We start from the raw sequence: 22,284 nt of genomic DNA, 5'->3' as shown, positions 1-22,284 counted from the left end.
AATGAATTAGATTTAGTATCTGGAATTCAAAAATGATGCACATCCATCTTCTTATACAAAAGCAATATTTCAAAGTAGGAGGATAAGCTAATTGGAACAAGATTGTTTTTAATTAAAATTCCATTCTTAAAAGGATTGAAAGCAAGCTCAGATTAAATTTAAAAAGTCTCAATTTTTTTTTCTTCCATTGTAGTAAGTAAACTTCCAACTAAGTTGACTTTTCAGTAATGAAGACACAAGAATTTTTGCTACTCATCTGGGGGAGTTATCAACTCTCCTCATTCAGATCTAAAGGAGAGTGCCTTCAAAGGAATAATGATGATTGCCTTTTAGAGTCATTATCTGAACATCTGCAAAAATCTCATTCATCAACTTTATTGCCTCTCTGACAATATGAATTTTATGGTGTTGCTTCTTTTATTAAGATTTTATAAATTATGGGCAAATATGGCATCATTTTGATTTTTTTAAAACCACTCAATCTAGTTTTTTTTTTTTTTTTTTTTTTTGTAATCCACATTGTCCTTTGAAGATAACCCAATAGTAACTTGAAGAGTGATTGTCTTATTAATGTTGATGTGCTTGGTTTTTGAGAAAGGCAAGAACATTGGTTCCATTAATCTTTTTCTTGCATCAACATGAAGATCCCAATTTGTTTTTCTGTGAGGACTGACCTATTCCTAGGCCCCTGTTGACAGAAATGACTCTATGTTTGACCACTGATTGACTTGCTTATGCACTGGGAAATCCTAATGTACACAATACTGATTTTGTAAATTTTATGTAGGCAAGTACACAAAATTTCCCTGATTACAATCAGCTCAGCAAACTTTATTTAATCCAAGCATGAAAACTTAGCAAACATTCCTAACCACAAAGCTCTTATGGTAAGGGGGGGAGTGAGGATGTCTTAGTAGAAACCACTCACAAATTGACTATCTCAAAGGACCCCTCTCCCTTCTACTCCCTGTTAATCTGATCAGCAGCAACAGGCATAAAGACAGAAACCTTGAGATCAATGTTCTTGATGCCTGAGCTTCTGCTCTCTTCTTTCCTGTGGTATTGTACAATAAGAAAGCTTAATGCTTGCATGCTTCTGAATAATAAATTGTGCAACTTAGGACCCTTTTATCACTTATGTTCTTGCTAATTACTTCCTCAATCATTATCTTTTGTTTTGTTTTGTTTTCAGAGTTATTTATTATCCTTTTAAAATTATTAACGTTTTATATAATTGTAATATTGTATATTCAAGCCTAATTATTATTTGAACCACACTAATTCAATAATTGAGATAATTTTTACACATAAATTAGTTTTTTAAATAGTTCAAAGCTTTCATTGTCATCAAAGATAATTTTGTTTGTCCATAAAGCATTATCATAGTTGTTGTTTGTCTTTTCATTCCCAAAGAGGACCATGATATCAGGGATATGATGCCATGACAGTCAAGTTAATTGAATCTAAGTCAGGGAGAGTTGTGCAAGGGCACCTGTCTCACTTTCCCCTTCAGAGCCCTCTGGGTCCAGTGTCCAGATATAGATAGATCAGATTGACTGGAGATATTCTTGGGTGCAATGGGAGACCTTGGCCTTTTTAAGCTAAGGTCTTCAACATGTCTCAGTTTGACTGAGATTGTACCCCATTGAGTGATTAAGGTAAGATAGCAATTGAGACAAAGAATCTCCTCTTTCACCTAGACAAGAAACAAGCAAATAAATAAAATAAATGAATGAATGAATAAATGTATCTGGGAAGAGAAGACCCTCAAGGTTTCTGGCCAAAGTAGAAATGACTATTTACATTTAATCTGAGAAAATCTGGGCTTGACCTGAGACTTATTGATGGCAAAAGGGAATCAGAATACCTTAAACCAAAACTCCTCAGGAATACCTCCTCTTGGAAACTGTGAACCCATTGTCATGACAGATCTTTGATCTAAGATAAACAACTAATCCTTTCATTAAAATTCTGACATTATGCAGAAATATATTATTTAGAATTATGTTAAATATATATCTGTGAATTACAGAAAATAATTTTTACTTGAAAGTTCAATTCATCAGACCATAAAGTCTCCTCAGCTGTATGTTTAGGGAATATTGCTAAAGAGGTAAATATGTCTGTGAACAGAAGAAAATAAACTCAAGAGGCACACTTGGAAATTTGTCAGATTGAGCCTTTAAATAGAGACTTTTCTTTAATTCATAGATATTTTTATATAATACATCTCATATATTGATTTAATTCTATAATTTGAATTACTTATTGTAATGTTTCTATGGGGAATCCTTTTGACAAAAGTCTCAGCTATTTTATTATCTCCTCTCTTTAGCCCAAATCAATATGTTATTTTCGAGGAGTACACAATCCACAGAAAGCCGGGAAATATTATCTGATATTTCTTGCTTTAAGATACGGGGGACAAGAGCTTGATAAAAATGGAATGACTTCGTCGGTCTTTGTCTTCAACTAAGTCTATCTAAATCCTTGACTTTTGTCTTCTGATTGCAAGTATGGGACAGATCTCAGAATTTCAGATTTGACTATTTACCAACTTATTTACATTTTATTAAAAATGTTTATTTTTGCTGATCCTAGTTTCAAAAATTCATCCTTTTTAAGTTGAACTTATCATAGTCTGGTATTATTTTTTTTTCTTTAAAAGAAGTAACTTGTATTAAATTTATATAGAAAGTAATTAGAAAAAATAAGTTTTGATCTGTTAAATTTGCTTGATAAATATATTTACCAAAACAGAACCTATCATATTTCAAAGACAGTTCCACTTAAGGATAGCTGCGATTTAATTAGATTAATGTGCAGACTGTATAATTTAAGCATTTGATTGATGAAGAAAGTCCAATGTAGGATTGTAGCTACATCTGACAGGCATGTTTCAATGAAAGTTTGTGAGTTCTACATGTGCCAGTAGACACAGGCACAAGGCACAAGAAGGAGCATCAGTTGCTTCATTTTTATGTGATCAGATAGATGGAAAATGCAGAAAAATTTTCCAACACCTTTGAAAGACAGAGATGTGGCAAAGAAAGCATATTAATATTTTTTCAATTTAACAACTATACAATGTGCACCTATTACTTTTCAAGAGTCTGCTAAGTTGGAAGACAAAAAACAAAAATGATCACCCTTGGCATTCCCCATGACCACAAGATCGTCATGTTGTTAATGAGCTTAGAAAAAGAGCTGCAATTAAGCACATCTGGATAATATCTTGTCATAAGATCATAAGTTTATAGCTAAAAGAATCCCAAGAAGCTTTTTGTCCTCCCTCTTCATTTTACAGATAAGGAAACTAAGGTCCAGCAACCTTAAGTGTATTGCCCAATATTAGTTAATAAGCATCAAAGATAGATACTAATTTTATCATTTATCTCATATTTTTGAGCCTAGTTCCTCTAATTTGGAAGCCAATGCTCTGTCTTATGTATTTAGTAAAATTATAATTCCCTCCCTTGTTTGATTTTGCCCTTACTGATTTTTCTTTTTAACCCTTTATTTCCCTTTTATAGGCCCCTGATAACATCTTCCAAGTTTCTAATTCAGAAATCTACATGGCCTCCAACTGTCCCCTTTCCTCATCTTTAACATATATAGCCTAATCTCTCTGAGGCTTCCACAATAAACTGTATCTCTTCCAGTTTTGAGCTGCATACAAAATAGTCAAGATAGAAACTATGTTTGCCACTTAAAATTATAAAGCTGCTAATAATCTTAGGGATCATCTGACTCTCTCATTTCACATATGAGAAAACTGATTCATAACAAGATTAAGTGGCATCTTTTAGAATACATATTATCAGCTCCCAAGGTGGGATCTAAATGTTCTGATTTCTATTTTTGAACTTTTCTTCTGAATCATTTTAAATATTACATGGAAATATGAGTTTACTGTTCAATGATGTCTAATGATTCAAATATATCTTCCCCCACAATTAAAAAGACATTTTGGACCTGTTTGTACTTTGTAGAAACTAAATAAGGAACAATGACATTCTTGGGGGATTTTGCCCCCCAAGATTCTGAAAGATATTTTGTAAGTATGGTCACTTCAATGATTTTTTTTTCTAGTTTTTCCAATCCAAGTGGGATTGATGTATTAGAAAGTCATAGGATTTTAGAATTGGCAAGGCTGCCAGTAAGCAATCTTATCTAACACATAGCTGATCAAGAATCTTTAATAAGATATAAGGGTTTTTCATTCAACCCGTTTGAATAACTCATAAGAGAAATAAACATTAAGCATTCTATTCTTTAATCTTTGTTAGATCTTTTTTTGGTTTGCATTGAAAACAACTTTGGCTTTTTTTTTTTCAGTTCCCATGTATTACTCTAACTTTGTCCTGTGGAACCAAGCAAAACAAATCTCTTTCCTCATGCACATGACAGATCTTCAAAAGATTTGGATTTTGTCATATACCCCAATGTAGCTTCATCTGCCTGCTTTGATGTGTATTTTGTACATAGATATATTTTTTTTTAAAAAAGGAAAGGAACATATAACAGTCAACTTACAGAATTTTCAGAAAAAAAAATCTCTCCCAGCTACAAATAAAACATGATTTTACAATGCTTTTGTCCAATAATATGTAATGTATGGAAGATTAGCACTGGTTTGTGGTATTTTTAAACATAATATTTCAGAGTATTTGGAGCTGATTTTGGAAATGATTTCCTTAAAATCATACAATTCTATTCCTTTATTTTACCCAAGAAGAAACTGAGGTATCAAGGTTCATACTTATCCAGGATTACAAAAGTTATTAATACGTGAATGAACACAAGCCTTCTAATGTCAAATCTACTATTCTTTTCATAATATAACCCTGCTTATATAAGAAATAGACTAATTGAAATATGAATACTCCTGTTATTTCCAACTGTGAATTAAAATTTGGTAATTAAATTTCTATGTTTCATATAGCAAATGGGAAGTCTGTTTCTCCCATAACGTAGAACTAATTGAGTTTGTGGTTAATATGCCAATGTATGGTATTTATCCTATGCTGCCTGCTGTAATGCTCTGTTCATGTTGCTTATGCTTTTTTCCTCTTCTTTGATGATGGTGCCATGGAATGCATTTATTATACTGAGGTAGTTCATGTGATAATGCAATTAAATCTACCCATTGACTTACAAATTGGTTCCCTTGCATAATTAAAAAAGCATATATTTGATGGTTTGTTTCTTTTTTCTCCAATGGCATTTTTATGAATTTCTGTGGGTTTTTTGCATTTTTATTTCTTTTGGTTACTATTGAATCAGCAATGTCTGGTGAATGTTAAAGTAATAGAGTTGGACTGCTTCCTTAAATCAAGGAAGGAAAAGGGTCATGATAAAAAGCCGTTGAGTGAATAATCTATTTGACTATATTAGAAAAAAACTCTGCTTTATAAAGTACTTTAGAAAGGTAAAGCACTTTACTTTCAAATTACTTCAACTGATTTAATAGAGTCTCTAGCACTCTTACTATCTTAGTACCCTTCCATTAGATGTTAAAGCCTTTCAGAAAATATGGAAATTAGAACACAATGCAATATTATAGATGTAAACTGATTAGGGCAGAATATGGGGAAACTATTCTTCATTGAAGACACTCTTCTGCTTTTAATATAACTAATGTTTATAACATTTTGTTTTTGCTATTATGTTACATTATTGATTCATTTGGACTTTGCCCAAAAAAATTCAAATAAGTGAAGTTCCTTAATGGCTCAAATGCACATGAAGAATTTTATTCATTAAATGATTCTCATGCATTCATCAAACACAATAAAAAAATACAGGCCCTGTAGTCAGAGGATCTGGGTTAAAAAATCTCTCCTTTGGTATTGACTATAAGGGTAAGCTTGAGCCTTAGTTTCTTTACTTCCTTCTTTTCTTCTTTTTTTCCTTCATTCCTTTCTTATATATATATATATATATAAAAAAGCAATGAAATACATATCACACCTTTCATACTACTCCCACACCAAGTTGTCTGGAGATGTTGATGTTTCCAGTGAAACCCACAAAAGATGAAATTGCAGTAGAGTACAGATTAATTGTAATAAAGAGGAAGTATTAAATTTATTGACTTCTAAAATCAATCTTACAACTATTTACATTGTTAAAAAAAAAGTAAATATCCTAGTTACTTAATATTTTTAAATCTCACTTTCTTTTTTTCTAAAATGGAGATTATAACATATCCCTTATAAAGTGGTCATGAATCCCAAAGGATATAATTAGGATTTTTAAAAATGGTTTGAATAGAAGGATATAAGGACTGAAAGGTAGTTAACCTTGACTAGGTTCCAACATCCAATATGTCTTAGTGGCAAGACTTTAATTCAGATCTTCCTAGTTTCTTCATTAGTCACCATTCCATAATGCCTCTTTCAAGATAAAATGCTATGTAAATGACATTATCTGCATACTATTTGAGAGATGAGGAAAGAAGAGATTGCAGAATCTAACAAGGACATCAATCTTTTCCCACATGTTTTGAAACTACAGAGATTGCTGGGGGAGAAAAAGCCTGAATTCTCATATTGCCTGATTTTTTTCTCCTAAGAAAAGTAAAGACTATGACCATCACCATGACCATGACCATCACAATCCTCCACTTTTTCTTTCTCCTCCTTCTGCTGCTGCTTCTTTTGATGCTTCTCCTTCTTCTTTTGATGCTGCTTCTCCCAATCCTACTTTTTATCATCCTTATCATCATCATCATTATTATCTTTCTTAAAGCATCTACTAGTATGGTTCTGTTGCAACTCTGTTTTGTAATCTGCTTAAGAGATGAAACGTCTTTGCCAAACTCTAATGATATGTGTGTCTTCAGGGTGATAAGCTTCATAAGCTTCAAATTCAGGGGGAAATCATGTTCTAACCCTTTCATGGCAAAAATAAAGTAACTCCTTGATTCAGTAGAAATTATTTCTAACAAGAAATGTCTATTAGTTTATATCAGATCCTATTTATAAAACAACTTTTTGATAAGACAAATGCCAATGGATGGGTGAAGTTCCCTCATAGTACATGGGCGAGAAATGATAAAGAATAGAATGCTTTACACACAAGCAACTTTAAGGAGGATATCTGGAGGAAAATAATTCCAAAAGTTGAGCAATAAACAATATAACTCTCCTTACTGTTTAACAGACAATACATATTTTGTGATCTGACTCACAGTGACTTGATTAAGCTTTAAGAACTACAGAATTTATATGATATAATGGGAAATGATATGTCTCTGGAGCTAGACAACATGGGTTCAGAACCTGCTTGTGACACTACCTACCTTTAGGACCTTGAACAAGTCTCACAGAATGATAGTTATTTTTAGCTAATAATTGAAACAAATGAAATAGATATTCTCTAAAGTCTTTCCCAGTCCAGACCCCATGCAAACATGCATATATAAATGTATAATATAAATATTTATGTGCAAAATGTTGATCATAATTAACATTAATATATTAATAACATAAATGTTAATAACCATATTATATATAATATAAATAAATAATATATATTGTGTATAATATAAATATAACTATAGATACACATATGATTATGTTATATGTATATGCATATGGAACAATACAGTAAAACATAGCATATAGGGGATTTGTCCTTGGAATCAGAAAAGCCTATGTTCAAGTAGTCTATGACAAATCTTGATTGTTCAAGGAGATAAGTCAATAAACTAATGAGTTGTCATTCTGTATTAGTGGAGATTTATTTCACACCAGGAGTGCCTCTCAATAATAAAGGAAGGTTTTAATCACAAGGAGCAACTATGTGGCTTAGTGGAGAGAGTACTGGGTCTGGAATTGGGAAGACATGAATTTAAATCTGGCCTCAGATATTTATTGTAGGAACTTAGCAAATCACTAAACCCTGTTTTCCTCAGTATATTCATCTATAAAATGAGTTAGAGAATGAAATGGTGAGCCATTTTAATATTTTTGCCATGAAAACTCCAAAAGGGATCATGAAGAGTCAAACAAAATTGAAAATGACTAACAAAACTGGATCAAAAGGAGGATAAAAAGAAAGAAAAAATGTAATATGTAGCTTAGATGATCCAAATGGAGATTAAAGTAAACCCAGATTCCACTAAGATAAGATCAAGAGGGAACCTGATAGGAAATTTTATAGAACTTTTAATAATCTTAAAGTAGATCCTTTACATTTATGAAAACTTACTTTTAGTTCTTGGTTGTAACCCTAGGTCCTTTGCCTTCCAGAATATGGTATTTCAGGCCCTTTATTGGAGAAGCTGCCAGATCCTGGGTAATCCTGACTATTTCTCCTTGATATTTGAATTGTTTTTGTCTGGCAGCTTGCAGTATTTTTTTCCCTTGAAATTGTAGTTCAAGAGTTTCGCAACAATGTTCCAAATATTAGCAAAGAAATTACAGCAACTTATCAGCAGGATAATACTCTATGACCAAGTGGGATTTATAACAGGGATGCAGAGCTGGTTCAATATCAGAAAAAATATTACCATAATCGATCATATTAATAATAAAATCAACAGAAATTATGATATTCTCAATTGATGCAGAAAAAGCTTTTGACAAAATACAGGATTCATTCCTATTAAAAACACTAGAGAACATAAGAATAATGGGAGCTTTTCTTAAAATGGTAAGCAGCATCTATCTAAAAGCAATAGCAAGTATTATTTGTAATGGAGAGAAGCTGAACACATTCTCAATGAGACCAGGGGTACCCATTATTACCACTATTCAATAATGTATTAGAATGTTGGCTTTAGCAATAAGAAAAGAAAAAAAAATAAAGGAAATAGAATAGGCAATGAAGAAATAAAACTATCACTCATTACAGATGATATGATGATATACTTAGAGAACCCTAGAAAATCATCCAAAACCCTACTGGAAACAATGAACACCTTTAGCAAAGTTGAAGGATATAAAATAAACCCACATAAATCATTGGCATTTCCATATATTACTGGCAAAACCCATAAGCAAGAGATAGAAAGAGAAATTTCATTTAAAATTACTATAGACAAAACAAAATATCTGGGGATTTACCTCCCAGACAAACCCAAGCTATAAGGTCACAATTACAAACCACTTCTCACACAAATAAAGTCACATCTAAACAAAAAATATATACCAACTGCTGAATGTAAATAAACGCATGCTATGTTCACTTTTTAAAAAATTTATCCTGTAGTTTTTCTTTTTTCTCTGATTTTTCTCTCCCAAAATGATTCATAAAGTAATGTGTATTAAAAATAAACTTAATAGAAAAAAAATTAGCCTAGTAGAAAAGGAGATCCAGAGTCTTAAAGGAAGAAAACTACTCTTTAAAAGTTAGAATTGGACAAGGGGAAACCAGAGAAGTTATAAGAAATGAAGAAATAATAAAACAAAATAGGAAGAATGAAAAAATAGAAAGAATTTCAAAATAAAAAACAACAGATCTGGAGAATGGATTGAAAAGAGAAAACATAAAAATAATTAGACTATCTAAAAGTTATGATAAAAAATCTGGTTACAATAAGATAAGAAATAATTAAGAAAATTGTTCTGAAGTATTAGGGCAACAAGGGAAAGTAGAAATCAAAAAACAAGAGAAAATTTCATAAGCAACAAAAATAACAACAGCAAAATCAATTCAAATAAGCTGGAGACAAATCAGAATCACCCAAGACTTATCAATGGCTACAATAATAGTCTGCAGGACTTGGAATACTAGATATCAAAGATCTAAAGAACTAGAGCGTGCCCAAAAATTCAGTCATTGAATTTTTGGAAAATCAGGATTTTGTGGCAAACAGGCCTGATTTTAATAGAAAATTTCATGAATATGAGTCAACATCAAAGACTAATTATAAGTAATTCAATAAGGACAACCTTTTTATGTATCTATATTCAGAGAGATATAAAACTCTCTACAATTTATTTTTGAAAAAGAGAAGTAATTAGGATAAAGTGGGATATAGAAGAATGTGTAAATCAACAAAAATGGGATAAAGTATGTAGATTAAGGGGAATGATACACAATTATCTGTGCATGTATCATCTGACTATAGGCCTAGAATGCTTTCCCTGGTTATGATTAGTAAAATTGTGATTTAGGGAAACTATCCCTAGAAGCAAAATTATGGCACGGCCCCAGAATGCACTACCCTTAAGAAACCAAGACTCAGATATCTAATTAGAGTAAAACCATTAAAGAAGTGAAATGATCAATTTTTCAAAATCATGTTTAGATAATCTATATTTTTGTTGATGCAAGCACAGATAAATGGAGGTTAGGATGCTCCTCTCTTTTGGCTGACTTTTATTATTCTTGTTACAATTTAACATATCATCATTTTTCTTGGGAGGGAAGGCTAATGCTAACTTCTTCTTCCCTATATCCTTAAACATTTCTGTAATATACAATCACAGGTAGTTCATACCCCTATTCAAAAATCGTCAGTGACAACCCAATGTACCTAAAATCTGGAATATTAAGTTCCCTAACTTCTCCAGTCTTAAATCATTCTATTGCCCTTTCTTAAACTATTTCATCAATCTGAACTAATAGCTATTCCCCAAACACTTTCTGGGGGAGGGGAAACCTAAATGCATATCCATACCTATATCTATTATTGCTATTCAGTCATGTCTGACTCTTCATGGCCCCATTTAAGGTTTTCTTGGCAGAAAAATTGCAGTAATTTGCCATTTCCTTCTCCATTTCATTTTATAGATGAGGAACTGAGGCAAATAGGGTTAAGTAATTTTTCCAGGGTTACATAGCTAGAACATGTCTGAGGCTACATAGATATAAAATGTCTGATGCTGCTTAGGATTTGAATTCAGAAAGACTCATCTTTCTGACTCTAGACCTAACAATCTATCTACTGTGCCATCTAGTTATCTCATCTATATTTATACCTAAATTTATACTTATACATATATATATATATTCATGTATATATGTATATTTCTACATATATAAATAAATAAGTAAAAATGATATTTTAAAAATTATTATTTTACTTCTATAACTAAAATAAGAATATTCAGAGTGCTAGTGATTTGCATTGGTCTCATTTTTATGAATCTCACAAAAACAAATTGTACAGCAAGCATTTTAGCTACAAATTCAGTACAAAATATAAGCAATGCTGATATATTTGTTCTAAATAATTCTTTTGGCATCTGTGAATACAGACTTCCTGTTTGTATTCCCCTATCCTATTCCAACTACTTGATGACAGTATTTTCTATTAAATACTCTCATTTTGGGAAGTCCCTGATTGGATTCATCTGCCAGAACCTTTGCTCAATGACCTGTAAAACCTAGAGACAAGAGCAATCATCTTTAATGAAAGCAGACCCTTAAGATTTTCATTTAAAATATACTTCTGTTAACAAATTTAAATGTATTTGTCATGTGATTCTACAACATCTGGATACTGGGCAAAGGAATATTGATTGCTCAATATTCCCAGAATGTTGATAGCTGGTAATCAATCAATCAGGTATTTATTGCCTTAGTACCACAGAATGGCAAGAAAATCTAGAGTGTAGACTTGGGGAAGATCCAAAAGAAAAGATCAATTACTCCCAGGAAAAGTGCCTTCTCAGAATTCTTTGGGGGCAATTTGGAGGTATCTGAAACTACCAAATTTCTATGACAATTAACAAAGTAAAAGATTGATCCAGGCTAGCAGTAGATCCATATTGGAGGCTATAAATAATAATATCTAATGAAAGCAACTAGCATTTCTATATTATGTTCAAGTTTATAAGGCATTTACAAGTATTATGTCATTTTATCCTAACACGCATCCTAGTTATTCTGATTATTCCTATTTTACAGATAAGGAAACAAGCAGACAGAAGTTAAATTATTTATCCAGGGCTCACAGAACAGTAATTTGATGAAACTGAATTTGATTTCAGTTTTTCCTAACCCCAAATCCACCACTGAATCTTCTGTATCACCTAATTGTCCTGAGATGCTAGATCTAAGTTTTCAAAATATCAAAAAAAAAAAGCCTCACAGTAAGTTGATTGGAGGGCACTGTCTATTATATTTTATCCACACTTTGTAAACAAACTCATTCACAAAGGGAGGTATAAGAAGATGGGTGAAAATTTCCATCACTGTCAGTTATAGTCTGCTTATCTTTATTTGGTACCAGGAAATGAAGTGGTATTAATAATTGCCCCCAGAAAATTGTTATCCTGACTTGTAAAGGGCTAGAACTGAGCAAATCCACTTGGATAATGAAGCATGTGAGACTAATTGACAATTGGAAGGTTCCCTATTAACTTGTTTGAAGATTGACCCTCCCCAGCTATTCTGTGCTGACTTGATTGGTTGAACAAAGAGGGGGAAGTGACATGTGTGGGAGGAATAGGAGGAGGAAGAGGAATTGAGACACAGATGCTGAGTCAGTCTCTTGTGGCGTTTGAGGGAGGAAGGTGTGTGTGAGGTTGCTAGACCTAACTTCCTGACCTTGACCATAAAAATCAAGAATAAAGACGTTTAGTGATCCTAACTCTGGCTGATTTCTGGGAAGACAGAGTTCCAGCAGTTCTAGCCCTTTACACTAACTTAGTTTGACTATCATTTGACTGGCATATCTTAGGAAGCTATTAGTAGCTAGAAGTCATCTATCAAATAAGGGTAAGTTAACAGTTAATCACCACCAAGAGAAGGGCAGCCAAACAAAATTTAAGCAGAGTTTTTAGCTTCAAGTCTATTGTTTTGAACACTCGGTGTCTGGTACTGAATTAATAATTTTGTCCTTGATAATCATCTGATCTGGAATTAGAAATTCCTCATAATCCCTGTTTAACTACTTACTAAGAACCAGTCTTAATAACCATTTTAGGGACTCAGTCACATAAATCTAAAAAAAAAAAAAAAGGCCAAAAACTCATTTAGCTTTTAATAGCCACTCTAAACTAGCATGCAAAAAATTCAAATCTAAGACAATAAAGAGAAAAAGCATTGCCATTATTTTCCACTCTAGTTGGCTTGTATTCTAGCCTTTATTATGTATATCTACTAAGAGAAAAAATAAAACAAAACAAAACAGACAAGAAAACCAAATTACATTGTGATAGACAAAGAGGCCTAGAACCTTTTACAAAAGCACTGATTTTAAATATCTCAGATAAGGATAAATACTAGGGTTGGCAGAATTCATTGGGATTCAGGGAAGGTACTCAGAGCTACTCTTTAGTCACTCTGGCTATTGTTATCTGCTTGTGCCCTAAACCCTTTAGGAAAGAAAAAAGGAATTATTCAGCCAACTATATCAGCTATGTAGTTCAGAATTAAGATTCTAGGGATTTAATTCTCATAATGGACCAGATTCTCAAGAGTGCTATCTGTCAAATTGTAACTTTAATTCATTGTCAAAAATGTATTATTTGGTAAAAGAGCCACCTAATAACTTGTTGCTGATATTGATGCAAGACCTTCAACCTGATTTTGGAGGTTAAGGAATGAAGTATAGCATGTTTCACCTCAGTGGCTGAGTCCAACACTTTTGCTGAATATATTGCAAAAAAGATTTGGGAAAAATTTCACTAAGGATATGATTTAGACAATAGACTATAGTTGAGGATTGATCAAATGATGTAATAAACATGTTGCTGAGACTGAAAGCAGGAAGATTTGAGGTAAAAAACTAGCCTGATAAATCCTAACCCTGAAGCTCAGACAGCTCCCTAGAGGTTAGTTCTTTACTAAGTTCCAGATTAATAGAGATTTTTTCCAAGGTTGCCCAAAACAAGGAAACCACAGTTCTCTCAAATATTCATATGCCATTATGATCACATAATAACAAAATGAAATAAATCTAAGGAACATATGCATACTTACACACATATACATATACATAAAAACATATAGAGTAAGAAAGAGAAACAGAGAAAGAGACAGAAACAGAGAGTCAACTAATAGTTCACTGAAGACAGATCTTCTCAAAAACATGACTAGGTTTTGTGAAAATAGTATTTTTAATATAAATAGTAAAAGCAATCATCATAATCCTAGTAGTTGTATATGTGTAGAAGGCAGAGAATGCTTACCGTATAAAGGATACAACTCATAAAAAGACAAAATTTGATTTTTTCAAAGTTTCATTCTAGAGCAGAAATATCAAGTATGTCATTCATAGTCACATGGAGTCCATAATATTGTAAAGGCAATCCAAACCAAATGAACATGTAATTGGGTAGTATTTAAGAAAATAAATAAAATTTACAATAAAACATAGGTAACATTAATATGTACTTTTTGAAGTCAATATGTGATCCACATGGATACTTATGTACAATTAAGTAGATCTCAATTCTATTTGAATTTTAATCCCATTAAAACATTGCACTCTAAAGCAAAATAAATAGGCAGGAAGAAGGAGAAGAAGGATTCATTAAACACCTACTATGTGCCAGGTACAGTGCTGAGTATTTTACAAATATCTCTCTTTTTTCTCATCAAAACCTTGTGATGTAGAGGCTATAATAATTATAATTTTGCATTAGGGAAAATAGAGAAAGAAACTGAGTGATGTGTTAGGTCATACAGCTAGTAACTATAGTTAGATTTATATTTTGGTTTTCCTGACTCTGATTCAAACTGACTTGGGTAGTAGCACAGTGGATAGAGTATCAGCCTGGAGTTAGGAAGACTGATTTTGTTGACTTTAAGTCTGGCTTCACACACTTGGGCAAGTCATTTAACTCTATTTTCCTCAGTTTACTCTCTTTTTAAATGACCTGGAAAAGGAAGTGGAAAGCTACTCAAATATATTTGCCAAGAAAACTCAAATGGGGTCATGAAGAATTGGACAAGACTGAAAAATAACTGAACAACAATGATAACAACTTACAAACTCTAGACCCAGACAGACTTTATCTATTGAGTCATTTAGCTACCTTAGAAAAAGTGATGCTCTTGGCTGTACTCAAAACTGATGAAAATTTAATTCAATTTTGGAAATTATAAAGAACACTGATGAAGTTTAAATAGAGGGTAAATAATCACTAATCAAGAAAACTACAAAAAGGAAATACATGCATATGGTTCAGAAGTTGGATTAAATGACCCATAAAACTGTTTCTAGTGAAGTTCTATGACTTAATAATCCTGGCTGTCCCTTTTCTTTCATTATTAGGAAATCACTTTATCATGTAACTTCTCATTTATAGAAAATTTTCCATATCCACTTATTCCTACAAAAAAACAAAACAAAATATTCTACTAGGTTTGATTATTTTCTTGGCTCATTCTTTTTGCCCACATTATTCATTTTTCAGAATAATAGTTGCAACATGCATTTAGATTTTGCCCTTGCCTCACTTTTTTATAAACCTGATTATGAAGCTGGTTTGTTTTATCCAAAAAAAAAAATGCTGCCATAAATATAAATTACTTCTGAATGGCTGATCTCAAAGTTTCACAAAATCCAGGGGGATTTAAGAAGACTCAAGTAATTTAAATTAGTTTATTTTTTTTCTAAATGTTTATGCTTTTTTATTTATGTGCTATTGGCATTAGATATTTCAATTCTAAATTATAATTTTAAATTTGTAATTTTTTAATAGCACATGGAATCAATAGGCCTGAGTCAGTGGGAGGGGAATTGTCATAAGTCTTAGACTGGGTTCAAATGTTTTAACCTGAAGGCCTAAAGGGAGGCATATGAAATAAAGTGGGCTCTTAACCCCTCAGTATTGGGGAAGGAGTAGGCCAGTGGTTAGTTAAAAGGTAGGTTTCAATAAAATGTAAAAATATATATATTTTTTTCCTTTTCTGGTCAAATAGTCCTGAGTTCTACTTCCATTTCTGATAACAATGACCTTTGTAATAGTGGACAAGTGAGCTCAGTTACCTCATCTATGAAATGGCAGAATAGACCTATAAAATCTTTTCTAGCTCTAAACCTACGTTCCTTATTAACATGTTATGTCTTTGCTTTTGTTTCTATTAAAACAATTGGGAAGTCTTTGTGTAGCTTTTATTATTATTTTCTCATCCTTACTTCTCCATAAAGCTGCTCAGATATTCTTCAGTGACTCAGTTAAAATGTTTTTCATTAGGTTCAAATGTTGGATCCTTCCAAATAATATTCCCTTGAAATCATATTGGTAATACCTAAGTATCAGCCCTAAAAATGGGATGTGGCTTTCTTGACCTTCTACCCTTTACTCATTCTTCCCATTGTGTTACTACTAAAGTCCTTTGTTTCCTGTTGCCTTTACTACCCAATTATATATTGGATTCTTAATTAGAACCAACTCTTTAGCCCCTTACCCAAGATAACTACAGACCTCCCCTCATTCCCAAGCCCATCATTCCACTTTTCAGTGCATTGTCTTTCCTGTTTCATAATCTCTTTTTTTCTAAACTATTTTCCACTTAAGAACTTCCCAATGCCTGTAATGCCATCTTTTCCCAAGATTGTCATATTTCCTTTTCTTTAAACAAGTCACCTAAATAGACATTCAATGCTGAACCCCCTTCTTCTCACTACCTTTTCTTATTGACTGGAAATGAGGTGGTTATTTCCCCTAATTCCATCCTGCTCAGACAGGAGGCAGCCATGACTCATTCTACATCTCCCCATAGAACAAAATAATCTTGGCCCCATTGTTGTTGTACAATGCAAATATATTTACTAATCCGATTCAGGCACCTCCTTAATGTTTGTACAGCTGTCCCTGCATCCTTATTTCCTTTGACATGCCCATCCCCATCAAGGTTTTCTGCCTGCATTTACAAAATCAGGACACCTGATGATGTGAATGCAAGGAAGTACAAAGGTAAAAATTAATCTCAGAGCTTTCTTATGATTCATAAATATCAATTTATATAGCTCACATTTCTCTAACATTTTAAGACTTACAAATCACTTTGTGTGCGACACTCCTGGGAGATAAAGTAACTAAAATGTGATTGGGGGCAGCTAGGTGGTGCAGTGGATAGAGCACCAGCCTTGAATTCAGGAGGACGGGAGTTCAAATCTGGTCTGGTCTCCTAGCTGTGTGACCCTGGGCAAGTCACTTAACCCCAGCCTCAAAAAAAAAAAAAAATGTGATTGTCCCCATTTTACAGAGGAAGAAAATAAGGTTTTGAAATGTGAAGTGATTTGCTAACTATCACACAAGCTGTAAGTATGGAGACAGGACTTAAAAATAAGTTTCTATTAATTCCTGATCCAGAACTGTTCTCACTATACTAGAACTCTAGGAAAAAAAAAGACTGAAGGATAAAATAGTAACTTTGGCCAAATATACAGTGATCAGCTTTTGGATCTGCTTTATTTTTAAGATCATAAGATCTAAGAATTCTAGAGTTAGAGCTAGAAGAGACACTGGAAGCCGCTAGTAAAATCTTTTGCTTTTTAAATGAGAAAACTGAGGCACAGAATAGATAAGTGAATTTCCCATTGTCAGGCACTGAGTAGGTCCCTAAAGCAGGATGTGATTTTAGGTCTTTATAACTCTACCTATACTGCTACTTAGCCACTTCACAAAGACTATTTTGTAACAATTAGAACAAATAGAAAAAAAAAAAAAAAAGATAAACGTGACATTTCTTTTTAAATATCACACTGAATTTGAGATAAGGTTATCTGTTGTGTCCTGCTTTCTAGAGCCCCCATGTTGGGTTGATTAAAATATTGATTCCTGCTTTCTAGAGCCCTCAAGTTAGGGTGACAAAATATACCATCCTTTCTAGAGCTCCCACACCAGGGTGATTAAAATATACCTTCCTAGTGGAGAAGTAATGAGGCAGGACTCCTGAGGATGGGGGAAAAATGGAGTCCATTTATTTCAAGAATTATCCACATTACATAATGCAACAAAAACAATACTGCTCACGTGGGACCACATAAACAACTTGCTATTGTATATAGTTTGCCACCTGTTATCACACTGCTTCAATCCCAACACAACTTGTCACCACCACCTAACTTTTCAGGAAGGTCAAGAGCCTTTAAGGGATATGGGGAGCCAAACCAGACATTGTTAGCAGGTTCCCTTTGGGCTGAAGGGTCTTATACCTCACCCTGAGTTTTCTCACTGACTGTGACCCTTTACAGTTATCCTCCAGTTACCAAGAATAACATAAAATAACTTTGAAAATCCTTTAAAATTAGAGGCAAAAAAAATAAAAACATTTTATAATTCAATGGAGTAAGCAGTTACTATTTAGAAGACTATGTGCTAAAATCTAGAGATACAAAGACAGACCATTAAATCTATGACTCACATTTTATAGAGGTATAGGGGCAGTGATAGGTGGGGCAAACAATATATATTCAAATAAGTTAAGACAAAGTATTTTTAGGAAGGACAGTGAACTAGTAAGACATGTAGAGAAGGTAAAACACAAAATGTTTGCCAAAGAAAATGGCACCTTAAGTAAGCATGGAAAGAAGCTAGGGAATCCAAGAAATAAGGTTGAGGAAAGAGTATAATCCAGGCAATAACGCATCTCTTCAATCAATGTAAGGAGATGTGAGATGGAATGGAGAGCAGCAAGTAGAATTGTTTGGTTGGAAGATGGAATGTATGAAAAAAAGAGTAATAATCAACAATTAACAAACATTTATTAAACACATATTATGTATCCTATGTTGAGCTTAGATGCTAGGGACTTAAAACAAAAATATGGTCTGTGCTTTCAAGAAATTTAGGGACAACATGGACATGTATAAATTTATCAATGACACACAAGTATGGTATAACTCCAGCAGCCTTTCTCTTTTGTTCGGAATGCATCAGGCTCACTACATATAGTGTTAATTTTGACATTTCTTCTAGAATGTCATACTATTACAACTATTGTATTGTAAAAGATTCTGGTGGGAGGAAATGATCCTTTATTCTTCACAACTTATATTCTTGAGCCTACCTTCATTATGCTCAATATATCCAGCCCCACTTCTATTCACACAGTCCAGGCTTTCTCCATTTTTCTTTTAGATTATTGTAATAGTCTCTTAATTATACTCTTTGTCTCATGGGTAATTATTTTCTAATGTAAACTAAAAATAGATATACAATCAATATTTTTAAAGCATAAAGCTTGTCTCAATACCTCTATTCCAAAAATCAGTGGCTTACTGTAAAGATCCCATCGTCTGCTGTCTCAACTCTGCCCCAGACTCGACTACTCTCCAGACCCAATGCTGCCCTCTTTTATCCTCACAGAGACTGTAATGAGAACTCAACAGGGCCTGTGAGAACTCCTACAGCCAATGAACTTTCTCCTTTTAAAGGGGCATGTGAGAACTCAGGGTCTTGTGGGAAAATACTTCAACCAATGAACTTGCTCCTCTTAAAGGTTGTGTAAACTCCTTTTTAGAATTCCAAAGGTGTAAACTCCCTTCAAAGGCCCAAACCAAAGGTGTGAATTCTGAGCTAGAGAATTGCCCAGACCTGAGTTCTCACCTTGTAATCCTAACAGCTTACCTCATAGTAATGATCAAAGGTGAGATTTGAATCAAATTTCAAATTTCCCTGATTTCAAAGCCACAGTTTTTGAGAGCAAATATTATATAAATCAAAAAGTTCTATATTAATATTAGTTATCATTAAAATGCTATAAATATAAAAAGGACATGAAATTCAAGTTAGAAATCAACCCTTGGAATGGGTGAGAAACATAAATCCAATTTAGTATTATATTCCCTAATGATTAAAATTAGTTTCTGAATTTGATGGATATATTTTCTTGTGGGAAAAATCATCTCTGTTTTATATATTTTCCATTTGCATTTATTTGCAAATGAAATGATAAAATATTTTGCATGTATTTGGGTGGGGGTTTTATTTCTCATAAATAGAGACACTGAGAATCAGTGAAATTAAAGAACTTGATGATACCAGAAAACATCTCAAAACTGAGAAGAAACATTTGATCTCCAGTTGTATGATATACTCTTTTAGACTTATTCCTCATGTAGCAAATACTTTCCAACAGAATGTTATTATTATTATTGCTCACCCTTACACCACTACTAAGTACTACATGATCTACATACAGGGAGAGAAAATGCTAAAAATGGGCAAGACATGGAAATAATTGAAAGCCATGAAAAAAAATTCCCTCAATCTGTTAAAACCCACATGCTTAGAACAAACATTTTGATGAAATGTATTAATGGTAAAGCAGATGAAACATTTTCATTAAATGCCTGCCATGTTTACTGTCTATTCCCCTGTCCTTATTGTCTCCTTGTCTATCTTTTTATCTCTGTCTCTCTTTCTCCTGCTCTCTGTTTATATAATTTAGTAAATTTAAGAAATATTTTATTTCTTGTCTACTATGTATAAGACACTACTCTGTGCCTCAGGGAGGAAACCATAAAAAGTTATACAATTTTCCAAGAGCTTTCTTTCTACTTGAGGATGTGGTTGGGAAGGAATATGATATGTAGACATATAATACTAATTCAGAGAAAAATGTAATGGTGCAAAGAAAACATCCAGACAAAATAATTTAGAGAAATTGGGGGAGAGAGATATGGGATGTCAGAAGAAGCTCATCACACTGCATCCTTCTCTTAGGGCCTTCTATCTCATATTATAAAACAGAGTTTTTATTTTCATTTTAATCTATAAGCCTTCTTCTTCCTACTAGTTGGAAACCCTATGCATGTACTTTTCATCTCCCCTTCAGTGTTAGTAAAGTACCCTGAAAAATAAGAGTGTAAGAACTGCTTAATTGTAATGAATGAAGATGATTGTAGACATTTTCAGAGTTGGAGTGTGGGCATAAATATTTCCATGTCAAAAACCCAGCCCTAACCACCTTCTACCCCATTTTGGGGAGGAGGGGCAAAGCTTCAAATCTGTTTGAAACTTGAGAGTTCAAAGTTCTAATAATATCCAACAGTGTCTTTGTATTGTGAGACATAGAGGGTAAATAGAGTCATCAGGCTTGGAATGTCACACCCTAGAAGGTTTTTACAACTCAAGAAAAGCTACTTCACATTCCAGTATAAATTTCCAAGCCCCAAAAGCAACAAGCCCTTATGGGAACATAAAATTCTACTTCAGAAATAAACTTAGAGTTTAAAAATAAACCTTTTAGTGTTTATAGTGAAGGTGAACATAGTAACAAGCCCTGGCGAGTCTTACAGACCGCAGACCCATAGGAGTTTGCTTTATGTTTAATGAACAGGTGGTACTTATAGACACTAATTCTCCTCACCCCATTTGTCCAATAAGTTTCTAGGAATTATAATTACATATTCTATATTCACAGAAAATGTGCCATTTTCCAGGAACCTAACACCACCAACATGGAAGGATTTTTGTAGCTCCAGTTAAAGCTTTTAAGCTCACAGTTATAAAACAGCTCCCAATACTGTCATTGAATATGTCTTTGGAGAAATCTGGCAATAAGATACATTGACAAAGTAGTATTGTCAGAATTATCTGTGTATCCAGGACTTATTGCTTCAAGGGAGAAAGACATTTTGCCCACCCCTTTGTTGCTAGTGTTAAAATAGTATGTTATTATTATTATTTTCAATATCATTAAATGTTAACTCACCATTTTAAATGCTTTAATGCTTTCCAATGACTTGGAATTATAGAACCTGTCTTGAGGAAAACTTCAGTTCAAAACCCGCTTCTGATACATGCTGGTCACTAAACCTTTCTGTGTTCTAGGAAACCCTCTAAGTATAAAACTTGCAGATATGGTACAAACCTGCATTGCTAAATGATTTCATCAACAGGGAGTGCCCTAACCAATGAAATTAAAGGTCCAGTCACTATCTAATTCCTAAAACACTATCTAATCATTAAGTCAAAAAAAGTTTCTTTTTTTCAAATTTCCAAGAAAAACTTAGTATGTAGTACTAGCATTATTATTTCTATGTTCTCATTAAAGCAAACTATAGAACAGAAAGGCCAAGTTACTGTCTCAAGTCACACAGCAAATAAAAGGGCTAATGATTCAAAGTCAGAGTTCCTGTGGCTCACTATATCTTCCTGATCCTTAATTCCTCCAAAATAAGGGCTTCATAAAAATCTTCATGTTGTTCTAGTAATCAGAATTTCCTTCCTTCATTGTCCCCCTTAAAAAAAAAATCTAAACTTTAGAACTAAATTCAAGGCATATCTCCAGTAAGGTCAAACTTCCCCTCCACCCCCTGCCCTAATCCAATGACAATCAATCTCTTTTTACTCTCAGATGAAGATGTGCTTTTTTTTCTAAAAAGAAGAGCCATGAAAATTTTGAATCTGTGCCTGAAGG

At 33.0% G+C, this 22,284-nt stretch overlaps 1 long non-coding RNA gene across 1 annotated transcript in view; it reads right to left on the bottom strand.

Annotated features, from left to right (window-relative positions):
* The window catches only part of LOC141555718 (uncharacterized), a 193,720-nt gene extending 172,027 nt beyond the window's left edge, over positions 1-21,693 (bottom strand). The window contains exon 1 of the long non-coding RNA XR_012486312.1: positions 21,577-21,693. This is a non-coding gene — a long non-coding RNA (uncharacterized LOC141555718). The remainder of the gene's footprint in view (positions 1-21,576) is intronic.
* Positions 21,694-22,284: the final 591 nt, after the last annotated feature.

The sequence above is a fragment of the Sminthopsis crassicaudata genome, chromosome 1 (assembly GCF_048593235.1).
Source record: "Sminthopsis crassicaudata isolate SCR6 chromosome 1, ASM4859323v1, whole genome shotgun sequence".
NCBI classification, from domain to species: domain Eukaryota; kingdom Metazoa; phylum Chordata; class Mammalia; order Dasyuromorphia; family Dasyuridae; genus Sminthopsis; species Sminthopsis crassicaudata.
This window is presented reverse-complemented; position numbering and strand designations above follow the sequence as displayed.